Source organism: Lampris incognitus, chromosome 16 (genome assembly GCF_029633865.1).
Source record: "Lampris incognitus isolate fLamInc1 chromosome 16, fLamInc1.hap2, whole genome shotgun sequence".
Lineage (NCBI taxonomy): Eukaryota > Metazoa > Chordata > Actinopteri > Lampriformes > Lampridae > Lampris > Lampris incognitus.
The window spans coordinates 8,485,749-8,501,202 of NC_079226.1; the positions used below are offsets into that span (position 1 = coordinate 8,485,749).

Here is a 15,454-nt window from a genome sequence, read left to right on the forward strand (position 1 = left end):
GCTACACCCATCTACAGGCCAGTGGCCACTCTTTCAAAGATGAGGCTGTGCACATCCTTGATAGGGAGGAACGCTGGTTTGAACAGGGAGCAAAGAGGCCAAGAGGGAACGACCATCCCTGTATGGGGGGGGGGGGGGGAAGTACATCTGTCGCCATCTTATAACGCTGTGGTTGCAAACATTCCCCAATCCTCTGAATAGTATATATTACCACTGCAACTTTTAGTTAATTGCCATGGCAATTTGCATAAGAAACCCATCGTTGTTTTCAGTGGTTATGCTACTGTACAAGGGTGGGGATACCTGCAGTCATTTGAGACCAAAGAGGTCACTTGTCTTAGTTGAGTGATGACACATTTCTCTCCATTAACATTGGGTCCAGATGAACTGATTCAACTTCATGTGATCCTCCACGAGCACATCCAAAAGAGAGCACTGCAATGGGGAATTAAACTTCCCGAGCCTAAGTGTGTCAAGGAGGGATACATTGCACTAAAATTATGTTTCAAGTATGCGACGAGTTTGATCCGTGTGTTAAACTTCAGTTCTTCTGGCAAAGTGCAGCACAACAATATCGACGTCACACCGTGCTTTGCAATTAGTGACACTTGTCCAAAGCGGAATGCGTGGCCCTACGTGTACCGACTACAGCCAGGTCTCGGCACACTAGTCCGGATCTGTGTTGAGGGTGGTGCAATTCAATCTCATCTAAACTCCAACTTGGCGTAACTGCCGCCATGAAATATGCATCGACAAAGATTTACGTACTGATCCAAATCTGTTTGTTCTGTCGCAGTGTAAAGTGAACTTATGACTGCAGTGCCCCGTTTCATAAGCTCCTACACAACTCGAGACATTGACAAGAAAGAAGAAGAAGAAGAAGAAGAAGAAGAAGAAGAAGAAGAAGAAGAAAGGCTCCACGGACAAATCGCTCTTTAACAGGGCCATGCGTAACTCATCTAAGCTCGCCCCGGGCAACTTGACTCCCGGAAGTTCTGAAGTTGTTGTCGCTCGATTGGAGCCCATTGCTTGTCCTCCCAGGCCAATACCGGAGTCACGCCCATCGAGCGAGAAACCTAATTGGGCCGAGGAACGGTACCGTGGGCTGCCTTTTGGGGCCGAGACGGACCATGTATATTCTAAGTACGTAGGCATACGTTGCAGGGTGGCTTGCTTGTTTCGGACCGAAAGGCGAGGGCTGTATACGGTCGGGGAGACTGCCGGGGTGGCTAAACATGCCAGACGATGAAAGGATCGAAGTGGAGGTTTGAGAGAAGCCAGCCAGACTTTCTCTAATCTGGTTGATTGGCTCGGCTAAGCTAGTCCGCTAACAGCCCACTGAAAACCCCTCCGCCCCCTAAAAAAAAGACCGGAACCCACGTTCAACGCTTACAGGGGCGGTGGAGAACGGCGATTTATAACTTTGTACGATTAATGCGGAAAGATATTACACGACAATTAAGTCTCGTTAGCATTACCTTTGATAACTGACAGCGGTAGTTCCTCCCTCTGTCAACCGAGTGTGTTCAGCAGTTTTGGTGCGAAACCTACCATGATAGAAAAAAACCACGCCTGCCGAAACGGCGTGTCCTGAATTCGGATTGGAGCGTTTAGAAGTTACGCCTACCTAAACGAACCCCGCCTCAGCAATTCCTATTGGCTCTTGTGCGGCGTGCCCAAACCAGTACTTGACAGTGATTGGTTATAAATCGTGACTTCGCGCTGATTGACGTGTGTAAAATTGTTCGGAAGTTGCCGTTGGTTGAAACAACCGTCACTCTCAACCTTCTCGACGTAGACTGTGAAACCTAACCGACACCCAAAACCCACCCCACGTGCACGATCATTGGAGGTTTACAGCAGGACGGCTGAAATGACCATAAATAGTCATTTTCCGCTGCTGTGATTGGTCGAGGCGCACGTCAATTCCGGATGCAGGAAGAACCGACGCGTTCGCCTCTACCGTCGGCGCTTTGTTTACTAGCGAGCAGCAGAAACGCTGCAGTTTAGCTTCCAGTTTACCAATCGGACTAAATGGCGACTTAAGCAGCTAAACGGGGCTCTGTCTGCTCACAATTAAAAACAACTCGTTTCACGAGTTTTAACCGATATCAGTGTTTGATCTGTCGGCTAATTAACGCATAGCGTTGTCTTCCGGTGGAGGGCGTCCGCCGTGGTCGTATAAGTTCATGAAGGATTTCAGGGATCATTCCACGCCATCCGGCCAGGTTTGCAAAAGTCTGGATCACCCCAAACCATGCCGATACTGGGACAAGAAGGACCTGGTCCACACCCCGTCCCAGTCGGAGGGACTTGGACCCCGCCACGGGGAAGGTGCACGCTTCATCTTAGACGTGGGGCACGCGCCGGGGTCTGTATCCTGTCTCTTAGAACAGGTGGTTCTCAACCTTTTTGGGGTCCTGGACCCCCTGCGTATTTTTGATCTACCCTGAGGACCCCTCCACCTGATCTTGGGGGAGGGGGTTGCAATTTGATAGAAACAGTAGAAACTGCATTTTAAATTGCATTATAGCATTTATTCACTCTTTGGGGCAAAAATAAGAGCTTTCAGTTGTAACTTAGATATAGTTAACAAAACAGAGTTCTTATGCAGTAACTTTCAGATATATGTAACAACACAGAATATGTATTCAGTAACTTTCAGATATATGTAACAAAACAGAATATGTATTCAGTAACTTTCAGGTATATGTAACAACAGAATTTTTATGCAGTAACTTTTAACAATGCAAACGGGAGCGAGATCTCTTATTAAAATACAATAAATTACACTTGTGAAACAGATGTAATTAGAGAAAAAAGTCATGTTACCCTCTATAGTTTAGGTAGATAAAGGTCTCAGTCACATTTGAGTAAAATAATCCTATTTCTATAAATGTCATAGGATCTTTTTTTTAAAGATATTTTATTTTCACGGACCCCTTGCAATTACACCACGGACCACTAGGGGTCCGCGGACCCCCGGTTGAGAAACACTGTTTAGAACAGGTGGGTGTTTGATGAACGTCCCAAGCGGCGTGACTAGATGGTGTCGTTTAATTGTTTAGTTTTGTTATATTGCTGACAACAACCCGTACGCAAACAAGGACACAGTGTCGTCGACGCGAAGCACAATGGCTTTGTTGACAGAATGATACAAAGTTATTGTCTTAATTTTGTAGTATTGACTGCACGTTTTCAGCTGACGTCACATGACACGTACGTCATATCCTGACTGGATGCTGAACACTGACGTTGTAAACTAGATGCTTTTGCACCGGTTCAACACAGCTAAGGTTAGCTCCTCTGAATAATGCTGTCAGCAAACCGACAACCCAGAAAATCAAGCTGACACACCAGATACAGTTAAAACCTTTAATCACGAGAGTGATTTGTTTGGGGGGGGGGGAAGTGCGTTGAAAATGGAGTACGTCTTATTTCTGAAAAAAAAAATTTGTGGAAAAAAATTGTAGGCACTTTACTTCTGAATTAAAAACGCTGTCATATTGAGGCCTCCAGTCAATTCATAAGCAGTGTATGTACCGATAGTGGCCTGTAGGGGCGCTATACAGCGTGTGTGCGTGCTCAATGATACAGTATAGTATGTACTGATAACCTAATTGATAAGCAGTATAGTATGTACTGATAACATAATGGATAAAATTTCATAAGATATTTCATAATGCCCTTTGAAGTTCTCTGGATAACTGATCCTGCTTTGTGAAATACTCCACAGATAGCTAGCCAGTGTTCACACGGTGAAAACTTTGCTGTTGGTCCTCTTAACCCCCAGTCAACAGACACTATGACACTTTGGCAACTGGAATCATTCTGTTGATCTATGGTGATGTTTCAGTCTGGATTCAAATCTACACTTGCTCAATAATTTATAACAAGTAATCCAAGAGTCACTGTTGTTTGCGTTGTAATCACAATTTATATATGTCTGTGCATGTTCTCATTCATCCAGGTCATGGTTATCCAAAGGAGTTGAATCAAGTGCAACTGGACTTGGTATATATCCGTGAAGACGTTTCGCCTCTCATCCAAGAGGCTTCCTCATTTCATGCCTTTCTGACTAGACCAAGCTAGTCTCAGACTAGCTTGGCGAAACGTCTTCAAGGATATATACCAAGTCCAGTTGCACTTGATTCAACTCCTTTGGATCACAATTTATATAGTACATGTTTAAACCATGGTGCTTCATACTGCAGTACTATCCCTACATAACTTTATTCTTTACAGACTGTTTAAAGAAGGGGTGATTGAAAAGCATCTTTTGCACATGTATTAAAACTGATAAGTCTAGTTGCAAGTACCTTGATATTGACCATGGGCGGTATTTTACAAAGCAGGGTTAGAAAGTTAGCCAGAAAACTGAAAAAGTTTACACTATAGCGTGGTTAGACTCGTTTGAATCAGTAAACCAAAACTTGAACATTAGGCTTTCAGATATGATTCAGTCATGCATGCTGGTGATTGCCAATAATGGATAAAATTTCATAAGATATTTCATAATGCCCTTTGAAGTTATCTGGATAACTGATCCTGCTTTGTGAAATACTCCACAGATAGCTAGCCAGTGTTCACACGGTGAAAACTTTGCTGTTGGTCCTCTTAACCTCCAGTCAACAGACACTATGACACTTTGGCGACTGGAATCATTTACTTCCACCGCTTCTACATGTTCCACTCCTTCAAACAGTTCCCTCGATATGTAAGTATGTGGTTCTTTATTCTTCTTCATTTGGGTAGGTTTTGTCAGAGACATGGGACAGTACATTACATACAGGATATTCCTTCCTTTTTGTTTTAAAGGCTGTGACACACTGACCGTCGGGCCGTCGGTGAGCGTCTGTGGCCCTAGTTTTTGCGGTGTGTCCCGCACCGTTGGCACTAGTCGGACCCCTGTCGGCAGCTTTTCAGCCGATTCAGCATGTTGAATCAGCGGCGGAGCCCGTCGGTGAGAGAGATCACTCTGACTGGCTGTTCGAGAGCGTAAGTTACGCAAGCAAGCAAACAATTAAGTCAAGAGGCCACACACAGAAAGCTCTGAACAGGAAAGAGCTGAACAAAAATTTTAAAATCAGAGGTTTCATGTATCTCCAGCTCTCAACACAGGTTTGGGAAAGCCCCTTGAGCCTGTCGCTGTAGTATCCATGATTTCACCCATTTAGTGCGATTTCTCCTTATTGTTCACCTCCGCCTCTTCCTTTATTCTTCCATAACCAAAAAACCAACGGCTGACAACACCAGTGCCATTTGCAACTTTTTATCAGACGTGTTCTCGATTAGAAGTAGCTATATTACGACACCATCTGTAGGGAGCGAGAGTTGAGTGAAAATGGTAAGCAAACACTGCTTTGGTTACGGTTTGTATATATCCACAGTCCTGGGTCTTCCGGTTTCAAATTTTGAATGACAAATATAGACTACCATCACCTGCTGGTATGGAGAGTTATTCCCTCTCACGCAGGCGCAGAACGTACATGCTAGTTGGCCGTTGGCTGTAGTCTTTGCGGTGTGTTCAAGTGCTACTTTTTGGCCCAGATGCAGGCGACATGGTGGCCTTCGTCACCGCTGGGTCTCTGATGTCGGTTTGGTGTGTCTGGGCCCTAAGACCTTGGAAAAGTAGTTAATCAGCGTCGAAACAACACGAGAATTTACTTGCATTACAGTTTTGAAATATAGTATTCTTCACATTCCTCTCCTTACCCTGACACTTAGGTGGGGCCACATGAAAAGATCGCTGGTTTCAGTCATCTCTAATCAGTACATGTTTGGCAGATGTCTACTACCTAACAGCTCTAATAAAACAACGTGCTTCCTATATTATTAGAATGTTTGAGCAATTTCACTCTGCAGTTTCTTGTGCAGCTAGTTTGCTGTAGTTATTTTGTTCTACCAAAATACCATCTGTAAATGCTCCAGCCATTCCAATGGAATTTAGGTTCTTCGATTCATTTAATACAATTGTGTATTTAGTCCTCCCCCAATCTTGTTACTTAACAAATTTGATGTTCCTGTAGGTGACGGCAGCGTAAGGACATTATTAAGATGGCACGCGGCCTGCTAAATGACATCCAGTTTGGAGATGATCCAAATGTTTGTTACAAGAGATGTGCCACCTAGGTACTATCCCATCATCTGATAGATAATGCAATGGTAAGTGGACTGTATTTTATATGGTTCTTTTCTAGCTGCAACAGCCACTCAAAGTGCTTTACAATTAATGAATGCCCCACAGTCACCCACGCACACTCATACACCGATAGCAGTGTCAACCCTACAAGGTAAAGACAACCAGCTCATCGGGAACAGAAAGGGGATGAGTGTCTTGCTTAGGGATACCTCGATGTTTTTGCCAGGAGGAGCCAAGAATCGAACTGGCAACCCACCAGTTACCAGACAACCTGAGCTACCGCAATATTGCAATGCAATATTAATATGCATTTTCAGCCTGAAGCGTAAAGCATCAGCCCCAGGCTGAAACACCACTTCCTTTTCCTCCAGTATTTACCGTTCTTTAACGTTACAGTCTTGAAGATTTACATGCAAACAGAAGTTCACTTCGATATTTTCTATTGCAGGAGTATTTAAGACAATTGCAAACTTAGAAATATTCAAATTGTGTAGTTTCTCTACAGTGTTTGGCTTTGATGCTACAATAAACGCATTCATGTATAGGAAGAGGTGGTGGTGCTGGAGAGGATCCTACTGCAGACCAAGTTTGGTCTGCAAGTTGAGCACCCCTACCAGTTGCTGCTTCGTTACACCAAGCAGCTCAAAGGCAGATATATGGTGTTCCATTCTTAAATCCTCTCTTAATTCAGCCCTTTTCTGGGTCAAGAATGGGGAACATTGAATTATGGTGATCGCAAACAGCTAAGAGTTTCCTTGATGTTAGTTTGTTAGGATTCATTAGTTTGAATTTGCCAGGATAATACACGCCAACATGAGTGTAAGTAACATTTCTGTAGCATACACTCAAAAGTGATCCTCTTCATAAAGCAGACATTCCACAGTATACATGTATCAATCGTGCACAGCAACAAAAAAGAAGGTTGATAGAACAACCATTTATTTTGTTGGCGACAAGAACAAGGGGCAGGAGGTGGTACAGATGGCGTGGAGCTTTGTGAATGACAGGTCATTTATTTCTTCTCTTTACTTGCCAACAAAAAATTGGTGGTGATGTAAAGCAGCTGTGCACTGCACTGTTTATGGTCAAACTAACCTGGCAGCAGAAATCTCTCAATACATCTACTATTTTTCTCTACTGCCAATGTATTAACCTATTCAGAACTACTGAAGACCTATTATCACTTGTATTTAGTGTGTGAGAGCCCTCTTTGTTTGTTACTGACAGTATCACGGGGACCAAATATATTAGACGTGATATGCGAGAAGACTGGTCACACCAGACCAGTTGAGCAGCCAAACTACTTGTCAAAGTCAAAGTGACTTTATTGTCCCTTACAGGGAAATTGGTTTGCAGCCAGTATAAAAAAAACTCTCACGTGGTATTTTGGTTTATTGAATTACCAATGGGCACAATTGTTCTTTATAAACTAGTGTAAATAGGTTAGTATAAATAGACATTTCAACATCAAGATCTCAATACTGTATGTCGCCGAAGAAATACCGCTTACAGCCAACAAGTGCAACTACTTGTATAGCATAGCTTTAATGCTTCGAAGCACAGAATCTAAAACCATCTAAATCTCTCAAAGGCATTTTCCTTGCAGAATGCGTGTCAATGCTCTGTATGCCTAAAACATTCCAAGAATGGAATTTCCAGTCTTAGTTTAGTCTGCTGTAAATCAGTGGCATGTAACCTGTTATGAGCATCACCATGCTGGCCAGAGGGTTTAGTTTGATGATGTGGTAACGAACAGTAAAGGGATGACTTGGATCTCTCACGCTGTGGTCCTCTCCTGCAGCCTGTGCACCATGCTGTCCCTGCAGTGGGAGCCAGAGATCATAGCGGTGGCTGTCATGTACCTAGCTGGACGTCTCTGTAAGTTTGACATCCAGGAGTGGACTTCCAAGCAGTCGTCCCAGCGCTGGTGGGAGTAGTTTGTCCAGGATGTTCCTATGGAGGTACTAGAAGGTAGGAGGCATATACTACCTGTCATCTAGCTGTACTACTGGCTTTGAATAGTTCTACACTGGCTTGATTCATACTGAAAACATCTCATAGATGCACACCTGTGACAGGATAACGGTTAACTGGAACATGACAAGATGGTGCGGATGGTGTAGCCACAATTCCAAGGTGAATACCTAGTGCTCCTGATCGTGTAGACATTCAGTTAAAAAGATCAATAACTAAACATGACTGACTGAAGCAAATTTAAAGGGGATTAAGTAAACATTCACACTACTGGTCTTCTTACTACAAGAAAATCTCTCATTTTAACACTGTTTTGACTATCAGGTAAATGATATTTGTAAAACCTCACAGTTAGTTTACTAGTTTAGTCATGTTGTGTCTCTTGAATCAAAACTAGAGACTAGGCTACTGGAGGTCTCCAGTAGGATCTGAGATACAAATTTAGTGAATCAGAAAGGGAACAATGAGAAACCAGGTTATGAATGCTGACTGACCCTGTATAGAGATTTGCTGAATACTCTTCATGCATCTTATAGCTTGATACCTCTAGAGTAATTGTACCTGGATTTAATTTTGATGCTACTTTCTTCCCTTTCCCCCTCTTTTCTGCCACCAAATCCTTGACCTGTACTCCAAAGGCAAACAGCAGATGCCTCAGGGTGCTGGGCTTTCTGGCAGTAGAGCAATAGCGGGGACCCCCCCCCTCCATCCAACCCCAACCAGCAGCAGGCCTACCCAGCAGGTGACACACTACCTCCTCTTCATAGAAGAGGTGCGTGTCGTAGTCCAGAGGCAGGCCCTTGATGAAGGGCAGCCAGGGGGACAAGAGGTTGGCGCGCTCACAGAGAAGGTGGAGGGCCAGCGTCACATTGCCCATGGCCTGGAGGAAGCGGTCCTGGTTGTCCGGGGGAGGGTGTGGGAGAAGGGGTCAGGTTGCCAGGATGTTGAAAACAGACATACATGAGGACTTTCAGTTCAAAATGACACATACACACTCCCTACAAAGTGATTGTTCACAGGAACACGCCTGCTGCTGCTGTTGCTGCTGCTGCACAGTATTTATATTTGGTCAGTTTTGTACTTTTCTGTTTTGATGATTGTCCTTAATAACTCCATAATTGCTTGTTTTGTTTTTTGTTTTTTTTACTGGTACTATTACTATATTAAAACAATTTTTTTTTTACTGGTACTATTACTATATTAAAACAATTTTTTTTTTACTGGTACTATTACTATATTAAAACAATTTTTTTTTTTACTTGTACTATTACTATATTAAAACTTTTTTTTTTTACTGGTACTATTACTATATTAAAACAAATAACGGTAACACTTTCTATGAACCTTGCATCTATAGCACCCTATAAGCATCTATAACGCCCTATAAGTGTAGCTGTAAGTCATTGTAAGATTCATTATAAACATGTATACGTCCTCAAAATACCTCATAACCATTTTTATGATACATTATGTCAATAAAACAGATTTATGCATTATAAGTATGTCATCATTAGCCTGTTTATCTGTCAAATGTCATAATGCATCATAGCCAACTTGTTTTGCTGAAGTTTTGTAGAGATGCATGAGACTTCAGTGCTATTTCACACTCTTCAGCCATAGCTGTTAGTCATTGTAATACACATTATAGGAAAGTGTTGGCGTTATAGATGCTTATAGGGCATTATAGATGCAAGCTTCATAGAAAGTGTTACCCCTTTGTTTTATGTTTGAGAACCCTGTGTTGTTGTTTTTTTTTTTAATGAGATCTTAAATCAAGTATTTCATTGCCAATAACTATTTCTGCTGTGCTGTCACTGTGCAAATTTTACAATTAATATGTGATTTGATTCTGCTTCAGCAGAGTTCTTGAAAGGTCGCCGGTATTAAAATGCAAACAGTATCTGAGTCCCGGCATGTCGCCTGTCTAGAGGAGTGACAGTTTCCTATCAAGTAGGCCACTGCAGAGTACTGAAAACCTGAGACTTTGCTGAAAATATTGCCAATTTTTTCAACCCCATACATTTTGAGGAAAGAAACACAGACTGCTGGAGTTTGGCTGGCAGCTGTTGTAAACACTACCAGAGCGACATGTTGATTGTCGATGAATGGAAAAAAGAGTGATGACTGGTGGAAGTGGCTCGTGTTGGAGTACAATGAGTACAATGAGCCCATGTGGACAGCGAGCTTTAGAACGGGTCGCAAAATGACTGTATTCAGCCGTGGTGGTGCTATGTCTACCCTGTGGGTGACACACCCACACTACTGCAAACACACAACACAGCTTGTATTTCTACCTGGCTGAGAGCCAATCACAACGCAAGCAGGGCAGATTTAATTACCATATGTCGTAAGCAATTACACCTTTCATTAATGTGCAGCTTTCTTTAAGATATCTACATACAGATGACATGTTAATAGCAGGCTCAAAACAAAGGTTAACACAGACATACAGACAGGTTAGTGATATTATACAGAATTTCCACAGCACACCATTCAAACTAGTTGCTGCAGTTGTCATGAGCTAGCTCTAATATAACCACAGACCATCCATCAGACCATACATAAATAATGCTGAAGCTCTCTCCTCATACGTTTGTAACTAGCCATTTGCTTGGAAATGCAGCAACACCACCAAAATCTACCTGCGATGAATTTTACTTCCGCAAAGACATTATTATAGATTAAATCTCAATGATTTGGTATAGGGCGGTACGGTGGCGCAGTGGTAGGAGGTCAGCAAGAAGGTCCTGGGTTCGAGCCCCGGGGTAGTCCAACCTTGGTGGGTTATCCCGGGTCGTCCTCTGTGTGGAGTTTGCATGTTCTTTCTCCCCGTGTCTGTGTGGGTTTCCTCCGGGGGCTCCGGTTTCCTCCCACTGGCCAAAGACATGTAGGTCAGGTGACTTGGCCGTACTAAATTGTCCCTAGGTATGAATGTGTGTGTGTAGCTGGTGTGTATGACAGTATGGAAGGCCTCACCCAATACAGAGTTCTGGGCGGATTCCATAGTCATTAGCATCTTCCTTGGGATCCACAAGAACAGTTCTTCTGCCTGCGCATGGAGACACACACACCATGATCATCGTCGGCGGTCACTCAGGATCGAGTATGACTGTCCTCCAAGGTCTTCAGGTGGGCGTGGAGGCCGATCCTAGAGCCGCATAATGGGAGGATGCCTGCATGTGACAGCTTTTACGTGGAGTGGCTGATGTGCCTGCAGCCACCACACGGTCCTTGGCGGGGGGTGGCCAGAGTCCAACGGCATGGAGAACCAAGACGATAGGGGACCACCCTCTGTTGCAACCTTCATCCACCTTCACTGCCGTTGTGACCTGGAGACATCTTCCACCAGTTCTGCCGTTGAGGTCTTTGTTGGGTCGTGCTTCATCTAGAACCTCCCCCTTGACCTATCCACCTTGTGTGACCCTACCAGGAGCCAAGCTCAGGACGGTAAAGTTCTTGGTATCATTGGTACATGCAAGCTTCTCCACCACAGGAAGGTGGTGATCCAGGCGAAGCACACACACCACTAGCCATTAGACATGAATTCAGCATTGAACCACAACAGATTCGATCTGTCTTCCTCTTTTTCCTGACTCCACTAATATTCCTATCACAATATGTTTGTGTGACTGGTCACCACCAGAGGTCCATTAATTCTTCAATACCTCTGACAGTTCAATAAAATCAACCATTTGCGAGGGAACAAGTAAACGTGTTTTGAGCTAAACAAGCTCACATCAGCATGTCACACACAATCATGTTCACTGAATGAGCAGACTGTTGCCAGTAATCCATTAACAGATGTTGGTAAATACTGGCCAGAGGGAAGAACCAGTGGCGCCTTAAGTGGGTATAATGTTATGGAGATTCTAGGGGCGCCAGACTAGAGGAGGCGCCACAACAGTGCTTGAATTTTTTATTTCTAGTTTTTCCCCTTATCCCACCCGAATACCCAATGGCATATGGCCAGATCTTGTCGAAAGACGTCTCTGATTCGCGATCCACAGGAAGGAGAGATCCACAAGTTCAGTCTGGGCTATGGTGGTGTCACATGCCTTTTTTTAAGAGCATTTTATATGTAAATTTGTCAAACTAAGGAGATGGGTCCCTTACCGGAGAAGCTGTTGATGAGGAGGAGATTGTTGGGCAAGCTGGTATCATGGGATGAAGGTAGAGAAAGGAGTTTAACGTTTAGAGAAGTCAGGAAAATAATAAAATAATTATCTGATTAATTAAATAAATAAAGGGCGCTCAGGCATATTCTTTATAGGGGCGCAAAATCCCTGGCGACACCCCTGGGAAGAACAGTGACACACACACTCTCAGCCAGAACCCATTGTAGGGAGAGGAAAACGAAGCTGGGACAGCGCCATCGGATGTGCACAGAGAAACACTGTTTTCTCCATTTAACTCGGAAACAAAATGGGAGTCCCAGCTCTGCTTACCTTAATGTCCCTGGTGGCACGGAGGCCGTAGCCCTCATTGCCAAAATTGGCCACATCAAAGCCCTCGCATAAGGCCCCAGGTCTCCTGGCCCAAGTCATCAACTCGGAGAAGTAGTCTTCTCTGCTGCCCTCAAACAGGACCGAGATACCTGAACCAAGAGTAAAAATGGGCTTTACTGAAACAAGAGGCAGACCAAGCCCACATGAATTATTCATTTATCTGCCTGGTTGAAGCCGGCACCCAGATCTTCTGTTGCTAATTCATGTACAGAAAACCTCAGCTTCGACTGTTCTAGCTGTTAGATAACACTGAGGCAGTAATCCTTATTGTCTGCCTCTGTTTCAGGGAACAGGACACAGGGAGAGGTACATCTATAGTTGCACTTCTTTCAACAAGGAAGAAATGCACCGTATACCTTCTGAGCCAGATGTTGTTCCACAAGAAGTGGAGAGAGAGGAGTGAGTGACTAGGCAAAGGAAGACCATAATGTTGTGTATCCATGTGTTGCATTATGTTCTTACCCTTCGGTTTCTTGCGGATCTCTGCAAGGGCTCATATCTGTGTGTCTTCTTCCCAGGTTCAAGCCCAGGTACTGACACGCGTCTGGCCAACTGTAATTTCCTGGAGCAAGGCAGTAGTGCTGCAACCCAATGTACTTAGATATTTCTGAGAATCTGAGTTGGTATTTCTGACTTCTGATCTGAATGTGCTCCATTGCTTCTGCTTGGGAAAACATAGACGCCTGCAGCAAATTTGTTCGTCTGAATTCTACAAGAATCTACACAGGAGCCACATGACTTTCTACAACACCATAAGCATGGAGGTTACGCCTAGGTCTATCGAACAGATAACATTAAAAATAGATAAGAATGACTGCTACAAAACATATGTTATCATAACATAAATTTACAGTCACTTAGAAGTTACTAAAACCCTATGCAGAATGAACAATGAAAAAAAGCAAGTACAAAACAAAAGAAGTCTGACGTTTGATGGGTAAAAACAGTAGGATAAATACACCGGTAGGTAGTAGTCCATTTCATTCCAGTTTTTTTTTTCTCCTTTTCATTTTAAAAACATGAACTGTGTGTCCATGTTGCTGAGATGTCAGGCAAACTCGGGCCGAAGCCATCTTGCCGGAGATTCTGACTTGGAAGTCCAACTTATTTGGCCATTCTTTTGCACTTGCAGGGATGTGTTTTGTAGAAGTCACTGTATTCTGAGCTCATCAAGGTGGGCAGGCAAAAGATTATGTAGTTATTATTACTATAGAAGCTGGTGTGTTAAAGGGGAAGAGTCTTTTGCAGGTGAGCTGCCTCTGTGGTCCCAGGGCAGTCTCTGAAACAAGGCGGTAAGGTCGTAATTGGCACAAAAATATCAAGAAAAAAAATTAGCCACTGCTCAAGTTACATGAAATGCAGTCATAGAGGCATTACAAGTACCACGGTACTGCTAATAATGTGTTTGTTTTTTTATTAGAATCCCCCCCCCCAGTTGTATCCAGCCAATTACCCCACTTTTCCGAGCTGTCCCCGACACTGCTCCACTCCCTCTGGGGAGGGCCTCAGACTACCACATGTCTCCTCCCATACATGTGGAGTCGCCATCCGCTTCTTTTCACCTGACAGGGAGGAGTTTCACCAGGGGGACGTAGCGCGTGGGAGGATCACGCTATTTCCCCCAGTCACCCCCCCCCCCGAATAGGTGCCCCGACCGACCAGAGGAGGCGCTAGTGCAGTGAACAGGACAAACCCACATCCGGCTTCCCACCCGCAGACACGGCCAATTGTGCCTGTAGGGATGCCCGACCAAGCTGGAGGTAACAAGGGGATTCGAACCGGGATCCCCATGTTGGTAGGCGACGGAATAGCCCGCAACGCTACCCGGACACCCCGCTAATAATGTGTTTTGCCTAAAAAATGTAATTTGACTGAAATTTGAAACATCATAGATTCAACATTTGGACCCACTTCCAAAGTTTTGCAATGGCTGATATTTGTTTTCTTAACAAGAGAACCAAACAATGCATCCCAGGTTCAATTTTTATCCCTGGCCAAAAGCCCAAGTGAATATCACAGGGACAAAAACAAATGAACCTTCAAAAATCTTAACATCTCTTCACTAATATCTCCCTGAGCACGATGTTCACAGCTCTCCAGTTGTGGCAGTGTCAGGCCTGTGGCTTTTGCACAGCCACAGGACTAATGACGACTCTAAATAGACCAAGTGTCAATGATCAGTTTACATGGAGCTTAGACCGCAGGGCAATTCAGTTTCTCACTGGCCTTAGCAGAAGGTCTAACGTTTATTCTGTCCCTCCTCTGCAGCAACTCTCCCTTGTTCTCTCTGCCCCTTTACTTTGACCGGCAGGCAACAAACAAATAACCTCAGTACTCAGGCGCGCACACACATGTCAATCGAACAAGAAACCTAATTGGGTCGAAGAATGGTACCGTGAACTATCTTTTGGGGCCGAGACAGACCATTTATATTTTAAGTATGTTGGCAAACGTTGCCGAATGGTTTATTTGTTTTTTTTCGGACCGAAATGCGAGAGCTGCATGAGGTCAGGGGGACTGTTAGGTGGCTAACATGTCAGATGATGAAGGGATCAAACTGGAGTTTGAGAGAACCCAGTCAGAGCCAAGGATCAAACGGTGGTAGCTGAAGAAGGAAGACTGTTGTGTGGAGTTCAGGGAGGAATTAAGTCAGGCACACTGGGTGGTAGTGAAGAGTTGCTGGATGGTTGAGCAACTGCAGAAATAGTGAGGGAGGCAGCTCGGAAGGTACTTGGTGTGTCACCTGGACAGTGGAAGGAAGACAAGGAGACTTGGTGGTGGAATTTGGAAGTACAGCAAAGTATACAGAGGGAGAGGTTGACAAATAAGACGT

General features: G+C 44.1%; 1 protein-coding gene and 1 long non-coding RNA gene across 2 annotated transcripts in view; one reads left to right on the forward strand and one right to left on the reverse strand.

Moving 5' to 3' along the window:
* The window catches only part of setd3 (SET domain containing 3, actin histidine methyltransferase), a 42,486-nt gene extending 40,948 nt beyond the window's left edge, over window positions 1-1,538 (reverse strand). The window contains exon 1 of the mRNA XM_056295971.1: window positions 1,479-1,538. The gene's annotated coding sequence lies outside the window, so the exon portion shown is untranslated. The remainder of the gene's footprint in view (window positions 1-1,478) is intronic.
* A 4,538-nt stretch (window positions 1,539-6,076) lies between these two features.
* Window positions 6,077-7,954, forward strand: LOC130125897 (uncharacterized). The gene is made up of 3 exons (XR_008811694.1): window positions 6,077-6,165; window positions 7,100-7,149; window positions 7,944-7,954. It is a non-coding gene; the product is annotated as an uncharacterized LOC130125897 (long non-coding RNA).
* The last annotated feature ends 7,500 nt before the right edge of the window (window positions 7,955-15,454 follow it).